The sequence below is a fragment of the Lissotriton helveticus genome, chromosome 1_1 (assembly GCF_964261635.1).
Source record: "Lissotriton helveticus chromosome 1_1, aLisHel1.1, whole genome shotgun sequence".
Classification (NCBI taxonomy): Eukaryota; Metazoa; Chordata; class Amphibia; order Caudata; family Salamandridae; genus Lissotriton; species Lissotriton helveticus.
This window is the reverse complement of record NC_136057.1, coordinates 1366659040-1366672587: the sequence shown is the minus strand read 5'-3', so window position 1 is coordinate 1366672587 and position 13548 is coordinate 1366659040. Positions and strand designations below refer to the sequence as shown.

At 51.1% G+C, this 13548-nt stretch overlaps 1 protein-coding gene across 1 annotated transcript in view; it reads right to left on the bottom strand.

Moving 5' to 3' along the window:
• Positions 1 to 13399, bottom strand: part of FAM227A (family with sequence similarity 227 member A) — a 102979-nt gene extending 89580 nt beyond the window's left edge. The window contains exon 1 of the mRNA XM_078683601.1: positions 13325 to 13399. The gene's annotated coding sequence lies outside the window, so the exon portion shown is untranslated. The remainder of the gene's footprint in view (positions 1 to 13324) is intronic.
• Positions 13400 to 13548: the final 149 nt, after the last annotated feature.

Here is a 13548-nt window from a genome sequence, read left to right as displayed (position 1 = left end):
GAATCAGTGGGCGGAGTCAGGGGTGTGGCTAGAAATAGCAAAATATACCCATTTTTAGTACGTTTAGCATTTCACTGACCAGTTACAGCTTATAACATTATTTAATTAAAAGAATGGATATGTTTATTTGAGGTTTAATTCAGGAAAAAGCAAACACGCATAGGGAATACAGGTTTATATAAAGCATGTGAAATATAAGCAGGAACAACATGTTACCTTAATGCTTTTACTCTCATTGTTCAGAAATCCATGATTATTTTTGTCTCAAACATTGAGGTCATGAATACAGGGCTCCTTATGTACACATGTGTTAAGCAGGGCTCAGAAGAGAAAGGGACTCTTCAGGAGAATCTAGACGCAAGGAAACCCACAAAGGCTCCTTCATATTCATGTCAGCCAGCTAGCTGCTCAATCATAATAAAGCAAAAAGAACAACTGGTGGACAGAATCCAGAACAATATCATACATTCACCCGAGTACAGAGATCTGGGCCTAAATCCATTGTTTCTTTGCTCACCATGCCATTGCAGTTTGGACCCAGCCATATGCAAATCAGTCTTGATCCTGCACCCAATGAGAACAGTCCAGCCCGAACTGCCAGGCCAGGTCCTCCCTGGACCGGAATCAAGCATCCTAGGACCGGTTTTGGGCTTTCAGCCCTCATCAACCAGGATAGCTTGATTCCAGTGGCATGGAGAGCACGGGACTATTGTCTGAGCATACCTGTCCCACTCGGGGTGACAAATGCAAAAAGAACAATTGATGGACAGAAGGCAGAACAATGTCATACATTCACCCCAGTTCAGAGATCTGGGCTTAAATCCATCGTTTTTTGCTCACCATGCCATTCCAGTTTGGACCGAGCCATATGCAAATCAGTCTTGATCCTGCGCCCAATGTGAACAGTCCAGCCCGAACTGCCAGGCCATATGTATTCAAGTGTCTTTTCATTCGGGAAGTGAACACACAGCAGTACCCACTGAACTATGCACATAACATATTGCTTTTTGATATGCATGGTACATGTTCTTTGCAGCAGGCATATTACCACTCTGCACTACCTTAGATGAGTAAAACAGCCACTAGACAAAACATGCTCCCATCTCTCTCCAGCAGGTACATTGATCACCAAAGTTATCTTTGCACTTGTATTGTTGACCGAACCCTGCTGAATATACAAAGAACTTTGCAGTGTTTTTAAAACTCCTGCACTTGTACAAAACCGGTCCCCCCAAACTAAACTGGCCCCCTACCCTTCCAGTCGCCCTGGGAAACGCCTGCTCCTGCCCTTTCACTGCTCCAGTCCAGTCAGTACTCCTGCTCATGCTCGATCAACACTCCTGCTTTGTCAATTCCCCTGCCCCCTCCCTTCTCCTGGCCCTTCCCTTCTCCTGGCCCGTCACTTCTCCTGGCCCGTCACTTCTCCTGGCCCGTCACTTCTACTGGCCTGTTCCCTTCTCCTGCCCTGTTCCCTTCTCCTGCCCTGTTCACTGCTCCTGCCCTGTTCACTGCTCCTGCCCTGTTCACTGCTCCTGCCCTGTTCACCGCTCCTGCCCTGTTCACCGCTCCTGCCCTGTTCACTGCTCCTGCCCCGTTCACTGCTCCTGCCCCGTTCACTGCTCCTGCCCCGTTCACCGCTTCTTTCCTTTCACCGCTCCTGTCCTTTCACCGCTAACGCCCCGTTACTGCTCTAGCTCATGCCCGTCACCTCCCCTGCCCCGTCACCTCCCCTGCCCCCTCCCCTGCCCCGTCACCTCCCCTGCCCCGTCACCTTCCCTGCCCCGTCACCTCTCCTGCCCCGTCGCCTCTCCTATCACGTCTCCTCTCCTGCCCCGTCTCCTCTCCTGCCCCGTCTCCTCTCCTGCCCCGTCGCCTCTCCTGCCCCGTTGCTTCTCCTGCCCAGTCACTGCTCCTGCCCAGTCACTGCTCCTGCCCAGTCACTGTTCCTGCCCCGTCACTGCTCCTGCCCCGTTCACTGCTCCTGCCCCGTTCACTGCTCCTGCCCCGTTCACTGCTGCTGCCCCGTTCACTGCTGCTGACCCGTTCACTGCTGCTGCCCCGTTCACTGCTGCTGCCCCGTTCACTGCTGCTGCCCCGTTCACTGCTGCTGCCCCGTTCACTGCTGCTGCCCCGTTCACTGCTCCTGCCCCGTTCACTGCTCCTGTCCCGTTCCCTGCTCCTGTCCTGTTCCCTGCTCCTGTCCTGTTCCCTGCTCCTGTCCTGTTCACTGCTCCTGCCCCGTTCACCGCTTCTGTCCTTTCACCGCTCCTGGTCCTTTCACCGCTCCTGGTCCTTTCACCGCTCCTGTCCTTTCACCGCTCCTGTCCTTTCACCGCTCACGCCCGGTTACTGCTCTAGCTCATGCCCCGTCACCTCCCCTGCCCCGTCACCTCCCCTGCCCCGTCACCTCCCCCGCCCCGTCACCTACCCTGCCTCGTCACCTCTCCTGCCCCGTCACCTCTCGTGCCCGTCACCTCTCGTGCTCGTCACCTCTCGTGCCCGTCACCTCTCCTGCCCCGTCACCTCTCCTGCCCGTCACCTCCCCTGCCCCGTCACCTCCCCTGCCCCGTCACCTCCCCTGCCCCGTCACCTCCCCTGCCCCGTCACCTCTCCTGCCCCGACACCTCTCCTGCCCCGACACCTCTCCTGCCCCGACACCTCTCCTGCCCTAGTACCTCTCCTTTCCTGTCGCCTCTTCTGTCCGGTCACTGTGGTCACTGCTCCTCCGTGTACAACATTGACAAAGGTGTCAAGTTCCCCACAGTACTCTGCTTGGGGAAAGCTCCTCTCTAATCACCAACTCTGATCTCAGGGGCACTTGATATGTTAAAGGCAGAGGGCGGGCGCATTGTCATTCTAAAGGGGCTAATCTGCCTCAATCGGAATGACAATGGCCTGCCCTCGGTCTGTGCGAGCTCAGGGGGGGCGGGGGCTGCTGCAGCCTCTGGAGTACAACAGAGAAGTGCGAGCAGCCCCGGAAGCGGAAAGAAAAAAGTTATCATTTTAAAGTTGGACTAGCTGTCCTGGGACGCTTTTTTGAAAGCAAGAAGTAGGGGAACGGACTGAACAATTTTTTAGAAGTAGGGGCACGCCGTGCCCTTCCGTCCCCGTCCACTTCTATCACTGCCAACACCATTCCACCAATGCACCCCTTAAGGAAAGTCATTCTAACAACTTGCATGCTGAATGAATGCGTACTAAAGACGTGTTTGTTCTATTGGCGGCGCTGTGAAGACACAGCGGGAATCCGGCTTCGTTCTTAAGGATGTTTACCCCTGGCAAAAGGAAACAGCTGACAAGGATCACATTAAACGTTTTTCACTCTGCCCATCAACCAGGTATATTAGGAACTCCAGGAATGGTGCAATTCCCCACCAGGGAAAAAACAAAATGACTGCTTCACTGGCAAACTCTGCAAAGTGGCACTAATGTGTGTGGGTGTGCGTAAAACCAATCTGCCCACTTTGCGACAACTCTGTCTTGCTTTATTTATTTTTCGTATTTTTAACCTCTTTTCTCTCTGTCCTGAGGCTTCATTTTGAAATAGAAAAATGTCAGAAAAAGACGACATTTGCAGCTAAAGTGTTTATTTCTTTTTAGCATCATTTTCTATGGGGAGCCAATAAAGGAAAAGAGAGGAAATAGAGGGTACGAGCCGTTTATTGAAGTCAGGGTTTTCATCAAGTAAAGAGGAGCGAGACAGAGACAGAAAGAGAGGGAATAAAAGGGAAGAGTATGAAAGAGAGAGGGGGTGACTGCCAGCTGCAGAGCAGGAGAAGTGAACACTGTAGGGAGGATTATCAAGGCATGCAACAGATGCCTTAACTTGTGCAGATTCTCTTGTTGGCTCTTTTTTTTGTTTCTGTGCCATTGACAAATTGGCGTTTTGAGCATAGAGGTTCATGCAAGTTATGGCGTACGTTGTGTGTGTTGATAACCTTAGCTGGTGAATTTCAGGGGTTTTACGTATTTGAGCCAGACCTACAGCTCAGTTTTTAACTGTGCTTTTTTGAGTGAATGTCATTGTTTTTAGGTCAAGTCTAGCAGTGAATGCGCTGCTCTGGGAAGCATGCCAATACCTTAAACTCTTGCAAATACTTATTGCATTGCAGATGCTTCTTTATGATGCATGTAATTTCCAACCCATGCCACACACAATGGTGAGTGAGTGAAAAGCTTGGCAACAGGCAGGCCCGCCAGCCAACCTCGTCCCATCGGCCATTCCCTGGCCATGCACAGGAGTTCGGGGCGAGCCTGGCTGCAGCCAAATTCTGCGCCCAGCAGCCAACACCCATGGTACAAAGCCTTCAACCCGAGAAGCAGGGGGTGGGCAGAGGATGGAACTGCACCCAACCTCCTGCCCTGAGCAAACCTCTGCAGTTTAGATCCTTAAGCTGTGTACACAGGAGGATGGGCACTGTGCCTTACGTCAGCCAAACCCCGATTCCACCGGACCAACGGCGAGACCTTGCCTCGGCCTTCAAGCCATCAGTCAACAACCTCCTTGACCCCGAGCAGGCCAGAACCTAAGCCTAACCTCTTGCTATCAGCCAACTACTTACCACTGCTGTGTATGTCACTACTGTGTGGTTCCACCTACAAACGTTGTAGGCATTTTTAGGTCTCGCTAGAGCCAGCGCATGCGCTGTTCTGACGAGACATTTAGTGAGTGGCTTTTAAAACTGCCACCAGTAGCTTTTGCCGGCCTCCAGCTTGCGGTTACACGTGCGAGCATGCGCAGCCGCCATCTTTCAGCGCCTGATCGCCATCGCAATCAGTTTCACTTTTACGCGCACACAACTCCCGCTTCTCCCCCTCCCCCACCACAGATCGCCTCCAGAGGCCCCTCGCGCACGAGGCCAATGCTTGTATCCTTTGTATTTTTTAAAGGCGAGAGCTGTGTTGTACCCTGTGTGTTCATCGGGGGCCACCGATACCTTCCATGTAAGTTCATTCTGTTAGATTGTTAAGGCTGACGCTTCTCCTGCAGGGCAGGTGCCGACTGAGCTGTGATGAAGGTGCAGTATTCCCTCCGAAGATGTTAATAAAACCAGCTAGCTTGTCGTCTGAACTTGCGTGAGTTGATATTTCAACATACAAACCTTGCCTCATTTTGTCACAATTATGCTTCAGAGCACGCGGCATCCATCTTGTCACATCTCCCCTCCGGGACTGAACGTGAAAAGCAGCAATTTAATCTCCTCGCCGGCGCGCCTTTCAAGTGTCACTCAGCAGACAATAACGTCAGCAGAGCCTTCTTACAACAAGCATTTGCAATGCAATAGGTCTCGCATTAGGAAAGTTTGAGCTATTGGTCTTGTAAATGACAATTTTTTTATTTATGTGTTGGTTTTGAAAATAGCTAAATTAAAAGCTTTGTCATTTACAATGCCAATAGTTATAACTTTCGCAAATGTGACACCTATAGCATTTGTAATGCAACATGTTTTGTATTTAAGTGACTTAGATGTATTGATATTACAAATAACAATGGCTTTTAATTTTTTTAATTAATTAAATACTTAAATAAAAGTGATTGTAATTTATAATGGCAATAGCTTAAACTTTTGTAAATAACTTTTGTGAAGATTATGTTCAGTGTATTTTATTGTGACGAAAATCCAAGAACAGAAGAGAAATATTAACATCTTTTTGTGACATTTGTAATAAAGCTTGAAACATTGAGAGAACATATTTGAACCAGGTGTTGAATGGTTGCACAGATTGATGCTGTGATGGCGCGGAGTGATGTTGTGGTGGCGACGAGTGATGCTGTGGCGTTCAGTGATGCCGTGGTAGCGCATAGTGATGTTGTGGTGCCCCTGAGTGATGCTGTGGTGCCCCTGAGTGATGCTGTGGTGCCCCTGAGTGATGCTGTGGTGGCCCTGAGTGATGCTGTGGTGGCCCTGAGTGATGCTGTGGTGGCCCTGAGTGATGCTGTGGTGGCCCTGAGTGATGCTGTGGAGGCCCTGAGTGATGCTGTGGAGGCCCTGGGTGATGCTGTGGAGGCCCTGGGTGATGCTGTGGAGGCCCTGGGTGATGCTGTGGAGGCCCTGGGTGATGCTGTGGAGGCCCTGGGTGATGCTGTGGAGGCCCTGGGTGATGCTGTGGAGGCCCTGGGTGATGCTGTGGAGGCCCTGGGTGATGCTGTGGAGGCCCTGGGTGATGCTGTGGAGGCCCTGGGTGATGCTGTGGAGGCCCTGGGTGATGCTGTGGAGGCCCTGGGTGATGCTGTGGAGGCCCTGGGTGATGCTGTGGAGGCCCTGGGTGATGCTGTGGAGGCCCTGAGTGATGCTGTGGAGGCCCTGAGTGATGCTGTGGAGGCCCTGAGTGATGCTGTGGAGGCCCTGAGTGATGCTGTGGAGGCCCTGAGTGATGCTGTGGAGGCCCTGAGTAATGCTGTGGTGGCCCTGAGTGATGCTGTGGTGGCCCTGAGTGATGCTGTGGAGGCCCTGAGTGATGCTGTGGTGGCGCATAATGATGCTGTGGTAGCACATAGTGATGCTGTGGTGTTCCAGAGGGATGCTGTAGTGTTTCAGAGTGATGCTGTGGTGGTGCTGAGTGATGCTGTTGTGGTGCTGAGTGGTGCTGTGGTGGTGCTGAGTGATAATGTGTTGGTGCTGAGTGATGCTGTGGTGGTGCTGAGTGATGCTGTGGTGGCGCTGAGTGATGCTGGGGTGGCGCTGAGTGATGCTGGGGTGGCGCTGAGTGATGCTGTGGTGGTGCTGAGTGATGCTGTGGTGGTGCTGAGTGGTGCTGTGGTGGTGCTGAGTGGTGCTGAGTGATAATGTGGTGGTGCTGAGTGATAATGTGGTGGTGCTGTGGTGGTGCTGAGTGATACTGTGGTAGTGCTGAGTGGTACTGTAGTGGGGCTGAGTGATGCTGTGGTGGTGCCGAGTGATGCTGTGGTGGTGCTGAGTGGTGCTGAGTGATGATGTGGTGGTGCTGAGTGGTGCTGTGGTGGTGCTGAGTGGTACTGTAGTGGTGCTGTGGTGGTGCTGAGTGAAAATGTGGGGGTGCTGAGTGAAAATGTGGGGGTGCTGAGTGGTGTTGTGGGGGTGCTGAGTGGTGCTGTGGGGGTGCTGAGTGGTGCTGTGGGGGTGCCGAATGATGCTGTGGTGGTGCTGAGTAAAGTCCACATTTGTAAAGCGCACAATCATCCGTAAGGGTCTCTAGGCGCTGGGGGCCGTCGGGAAGATTAAGCGAGCTATTGCCCAGAGTCACATGGTGCTGGGCTAACCTGCCGCCGGAGCCGGGGATCGAACCGTGGTCCCCAGATTCCAGCGTCAGTCGCCCTGGCCGCGGCGCCACACCAGTGGTGCTGTGGTGGTGCCGAGTGATGATGTGGTGGTGCTGAGTGGTGCTGTGGTGGTGCTGAGTGGTACTGTAGTGGTGCTGTGGTGGTGCTGAGTGGTACTGTAGTGGTGCTGAGTGAAGCTGTGGTGGTGCTGAGTGGTGCTGTGGTGGTGCTGAGTGATAATGTGGTGGTGCTGAGTGATAATGTGGGGGTGCTGAGTGGTGCTGTGGGGGTGCTGAGTGGTGCTGTGGGGGTGCTGAGTGGTGCTGTGGTGGTGCTGAGTGGTGCTGTGGTGGTGCTGAGTGATAATGTGGTGGTGCTGAGTGATGCTGGGGTAGCGCTGAGTGATGATGTGGTGATGCTGAGTGGTGCTGTGGTGGTGCTGAGTGATGCTAGGGTGGCGCTGAGTGATGCGGTGGTGGTGCTGAGTGGTGCTGTGGTGGTGCTGAGTGGTGCTGTGGTGGTGCTGAGTGATGCTGGGGTGGCGCTGAGTGATGCTGTGGTGGCGCTGAGTGGTGCTGGGGTGGTGCTGAGTGGTGCTGTGGTGGTGCTGAGTGATGCTGTGGTGGTGCTGAGTGATAATGTGGTGGTGCTGAGTGATGCTGGGGTGGTGCTGAGTGATGCTGGGGTGGCGCTGAGTGATGATGTGGTGGTGCTGAGTGATGCTGGGGTGGCACTGGGTGATGCTGTGGTGGCGCTGAGTTGTGCTGTGGTGGTGCTGGGGTGGTGCTGAGTGATGCTGGGGTGGTGGTGCTGAGTGATGCTGTGGTGGTGCTGAGTGATAATGTGGTGGTGCTGAGTGATAATGTGGTGGTGCTGAGTGATAATGTGGTGGTGCTGAGTGATGCGGTGGTGGTGCTGAGTGAAGCTGTGGTGGCGCTGAGTGATGCTGGGGTGGCGCTGAGTGATGCTGTGGTGGTGCTGAGTGGTGCTGAGTGATGCTGTGGTGGTGCTGAGTGATGCTGTGGTGGTGCTGAGTGATGCTGTGGTGGTGCTGAGTGATGCTGTGGTGGTGCTGAGTGGTGCTGTGGTGGTGCTGAGTGGTGCTGTGGTGGTGCTGAGTGATGCTGTGGTGGTGCTGAGTGGTACTGTGGTGGTGCTGAATGATAATGTGGTGGTGCTGAGTGATGCTGGGGTAGCGCTGAGTGATGCTGTGGTGGTGCTGAGTGGTACTGTGGTGGTGCTGAATGATAATGTGGTGGTGCTGAGTGATGCTGGGGTAGCGCTGAGTGATGCTGTGGTGATGCCGAGTGGTGCTGTGGTGGTGCTAAGTGGTGCTGAGTGATGCTGTGGTGGTGCTGAGTGATGCTGCTGAGTGGTGCTGCTGAGTGATGCTGGGGTGGCGCTGAGTGATGATGTGGTGATGCTGAGTGGTGCTATGGTGGTGCTGAGTGATGCTGGGTGGTGCTGAGTGATGTTGGGGTGGCACTGAGTGATGCTGTGGTGGTGCTGAGTGGTGCTGTGGTGGTGCTGAGTGATGCTGGGGTGGTGCTGAGTGATGCTGGGGTGGTGCTGAGTGATGCTGGGGTGGTGCTGAGTGATAATGTGGTGGTGCTGAGTGATAATGTGGTGGTGCTGAGTGATAATGTGGTGGTGATGAGTGATAATGTGGTGGTGCTGAGTGATGCTGTGGTGGCGCTGAGTGATGCTGTGGTGGCGCTGAGTGATGCTGTGGTGGCGCTGAGTGATGCTGGGGTGGCGCTGAGTGATGCTGGGGTGGCGCTGAGTGATGCTGGGGTGTGCTGAGTGGTGCTGAGTGATGCTGTGGTGGTGCTGAGTGGTGCTGTGGTGGTGCTGAGTGGTGCTGTGGTGGTGCTGAGTGGTGCTGTGGTGGTGCTGAGTGATGCTGTGGTGGTGCTGAGTGATGCTGTGGTGGTGCTGAGTGATGCTGTGGTGGTGCTGAGTGGTACTGTGGTGGTGCTGAGTGATAATGTGGTGGTGCTGAATGATAATGTGGTGGTGCTGAGTGATGCTGGGGTAGCGCTGAGTGATGCTGTGGTGATGCTGAGTGATGCTGTGGTGATGCTGAGTGGTGCTGCGGTGGTGCTGAGTGGTGCTGAATGATGCTGTGGTGGTGCTGAGTGATGCTGTGGTGATGCTGAGTGGTGCTGTGGTGGTGCTGAGTGATGCTGGGGTGGCGCTGAGTGATGCTGTGGTGGTGCTGAGTGGTGCTGTGGTGGTGCTGAGTGGTGCTGTGGTGGTGCTGAGTGATGCTGTGGTGGTGCTGAGTGATGCTGTGGTGGTGCTGAGTGATGCTGTGGTGGTGCTGAGTGGTACTGTGGTGGTGCTGAGTGATAATGTGGTGGTGCTGAATGATAATGTGGTGGTGCTGAGTGATGCTGGGGTAGCGCTGAGTGATGCTGTGGTGATGCTGAGTGATGCTGTGGTGATGCTGAGTGGTGCTGTGGTGGTGCTGAGTGGTGCTGAGTGATGCTGTGGTGGTGCTGAGTGATGCTGTGGTGATGCTGAGTGGTGCTGTGGTGGTGCTGAGTGATGCTGGGGTGGCGCTGAGTGATGCTGTGGTGGTGCTGAGTGGTGCTGTGGTGGTGCTGAGTGGTGCTGTGGTGATGCTGAGTGATGCAGGGGTGGTTAACCATTTGGTAGCATTGTAGTGTTACCTTAGCACTGTCAGATGTTCATTTGGACTGTATTATCTGAAGCCTAAGGAGCACTTTGTCTGCCTGAATGAAGTCCCCAAGGCTTTGAAACTACCTCTGGTGTTGAACACAGACCTTCCTATGGGTATCAAACTTCTTTATTTAAAGAGTTTTTCATATAGCGCTGGCAAGAACAGAGTGTATCAGAGCGCTTTAAAAACATTTGATTTTCAAATATTGTCAAAGGTAGTGTTGGATAAAAATTGGTTACAGAGTGCAGTCTTTTTTGAAGTCACATTAGTTACAGATTAAAAGTTATAGAATAGAGTCTTTTTAAAGTCAAATCACTGCAATTTCTGGAGAGGGATAAACAATGTAGTGAAACTCAAGGAGGAGGTTTCAGTTGGGATTCAGGTTGTATGATGGACTTTAAAGCCTGATGTGCTGATTGAGAAGATATTTTAATTGTCTTTTGTAGCTCACAAAGGAGGGGTTTGAGATTCCACGACAGAGAGGGGCTACGAAGGACGGAGAGGCGACAGGCAGAGGCCACACACGGCGGACATCAAAGTAAGGGTAGGAGGGGGAAAAAAACTGATTAGCGAGCGAGAAAAGCCAGAAACACCAGGGGGCGGGGAAGCAGATTGCCTTCAAGCTTTAAGCAAGCCCCTTTTACAAAAGCTCTCGGGTTTGACGTTGCCAGCGAGTGGGAGGGAGGAAAGGGAGTGAGGGGGAGCAGAAGCCTTTGATGGTGGTGTGCGAGGCCAAGCGCGCGCCTGGGGAAGCTTCATGCATGAGTGAACAACATGCATTTAACGAAATCCGGCTGGTTCAACAGATTTTCGTTCAGTAGTAAAAGGTTCCGAGTTATAAATAACTCGACCTAAAAATGACAGCTTTTCATTCCATCCTACAAAGGACCCCTCCCACCCACCCCACGGATGCATCAGGGCGCTAGGCGCGCGTGCCGCTGCATCTTTGGTGTGTCAATCAATACATTTTATTACGTGCTTCCTCGTGTTCCCGTTATTCTTACAGCAGCCAGCCTGCTTGCTCGCTTTAAAATAAATTCATAAGTATTATCACTCTCCTGGCTAAGGTAATCAATTTACTCCTCTCCCCAAATGCACCATGTTTTATTGATGGAGTCACCGAGAAGGGCCCGGAGTTTGGATCTTTGTTTACACCGCATATCAAAGAACAATAATACATTTGAATATTGACTTAATCTGTCACTTGATAGATGGGTGTAATTGGAGCGGCTGTAATTAGCCCAGTTTGTTATGTCGCTCTTTATTACAACCGTAGGTGTGGTGTTGCTTTAGCTCAATTACTCTCACCCCGCCAGGCGTACACACATGGCGCGTGTCACCGTCAATTACTTCTCGAGTTAATATGAACTCTGGCAATTACACAAACAACCCTCAGACACATTTCTGCCTCATTACAGGGGTGTGGGCATGGAGTATCTCTCATTAGGGGCTGGGATGCATACTCAACCTGTAAACATATTTAAAGGGCCTATTTACTTTTGCTCTAATTTTACAAAGTGAAGTGTGTCAGGTACGATCAAAACTCCAAAGTTTGAGTTTCCACCCACTGAGTAAGTCAGGGAAGTGGTTCTGATTAGGGTCTGAGCGTTGTGCACATAGGGCCACCAGCAGAGCTTTAAGTTGGATGAAAAATTGGGGTCTTTCAAAGCGGCGTGGCCAATCTAATTAACGGTGTGGCTTAAAAACACATAAGTAAAAAATCTTTTCTTAGCATAATGTGCCGCCCGACTTTTATTTTGCTGTTTCTGTCACTGCATCCAGATATATGATACAACAAGTAACATCATACCTACAAGTCAAGACTATTGGCTTTGTCAATGGTTGTTAGTTGCATAAGAGAAAAAAGCAGCAGCTATGGTGGCTTGTAATTAATAATGAAAAAGCTTCCACTTAAAGTCCTGGTGACACCATGACAATGTTGCTGCTCCTGAGTTTTGAAAAGAGAAGGGAAATCCAGAGAGAAAATGACTCTCTTAAAGGATTTCCCTTTCCATACAACGCTCACCTGGCATGACGTCATGCCCTAACTTCTCCACTAGTGAGAAGTGTGCAGTGTGAGCACACACACATCTATGTGCTGTCACTGCAGTCAGGAAAAAACGGACCGGCTGTGCCAGGGCACACAACAGAGCCCGATAGAGACCAGTTTCGAGGCCCTCTTTAAACAAGCATTGGCATAGCCAATGGGTCTCGCCTTTGGGACCTTATAAGTGTTTAACCATGCAACAGTTAATGTTGTTGCCCCAAAGATATTGTGCTGCATAACTAAATACTTATAAGGTCCCAAAAGCGAGACCTATTGGCTATGCCAATGCTTGTTTGATTTGCCTACAACTTTTGACCACATGGACGGATCTACACAAAACTGGATAGTTGATTGGCAGAGTCAGCTCAGGTCCCGCATGTCAATCTTTGAGTAGATCTGTTCAGGGGGAAACTGAAGTGTTTTCCCATTTTAGGTCATCTAGGAAATTTTGCTCATTCCTAAAACCAAGCGCACTGGACAGACCTTCGCGAAACTTAGCCGACTGAGTTCACCAATTGCCAAGTTTTGTGGAAATCAGCTAGGAGGACAAAAGTTATAGGCAACTTTAAAAAAAACACCTTTTCAAGGAAAGTCTAACTTGAACATAACTACACAGTGACTATTGCCAATGTGTAAGAAGTATTCTGTTATAGAAAAAAAAAAGTACCTCTGAATCGTGTCTTGAAGCAAGCTCAAATAGCTCAAAAAACTCTTCCTCTGTTAAAAATAATAAATGAAATCAATTTTCTGTGGGTATGGTCTGGTGCTAAATCTCATAGACTACTTTAAGGAGCTGACTGTTCTGTGAAAAAGGAGATAAGGGTGCTACCTCCACCAAAAAGCTTAGCGGTAGGTGTTGGTCTTTCACGTATGAGGAGGGTCGGGCACTACACTTTTCAAATTTCATATTTCACTATACTAATTCAACACTAATCCTATATTCCGGAGTAGGGTGCTACTCGCCGAAAAAGCGCTTCGACGCCTCATCAGGGGTACTAAACGCTATATAAATGCAATTACAATACAATACATCTTCCAGAATACTTAGAGAAGATGCTCATTCTCTGCGCTGGGTAGTCCTGCAATACATTTCCAGGGAATGCTTTGTGAAAGTAGCTTGTCATTTTCTTGGCAGGGGCTTCTCGGGTCAGAAGCTGCACATTCTTTGAGGGGGTACGCTTTGCCAAACGGGGGTTCCGAACTACATATCCCAGAATGCGTTAAGACAAGAAGTGGACTACTCGGTGAGGACTGTACTTCAGGTCCCTTGACCCCTTTGTTCCCGAGTAGTGGTCGTTTCCCTTTTCCACCCGACCCAATACATGATACATGTGTCCCTCGGCACACTTACAATATGTTGTCTACCGCGCTTCAAGCTCCCCCATTCTTCGTCGCTCAGTGGATTCTCCCGCCGCTGTTCCCGCGGCACAGTCTGACGCGGTCGCCATAGTGACGGACGCTGGGCGACCCTATCTGCAACGCTGGGCGACACTAACTGACCGTTAGTGGTGGGGAGTTCACTTAAAAACATAGCCAGTTTCTCTTGCAAGCATAATAAATAAATGTTATATTCTC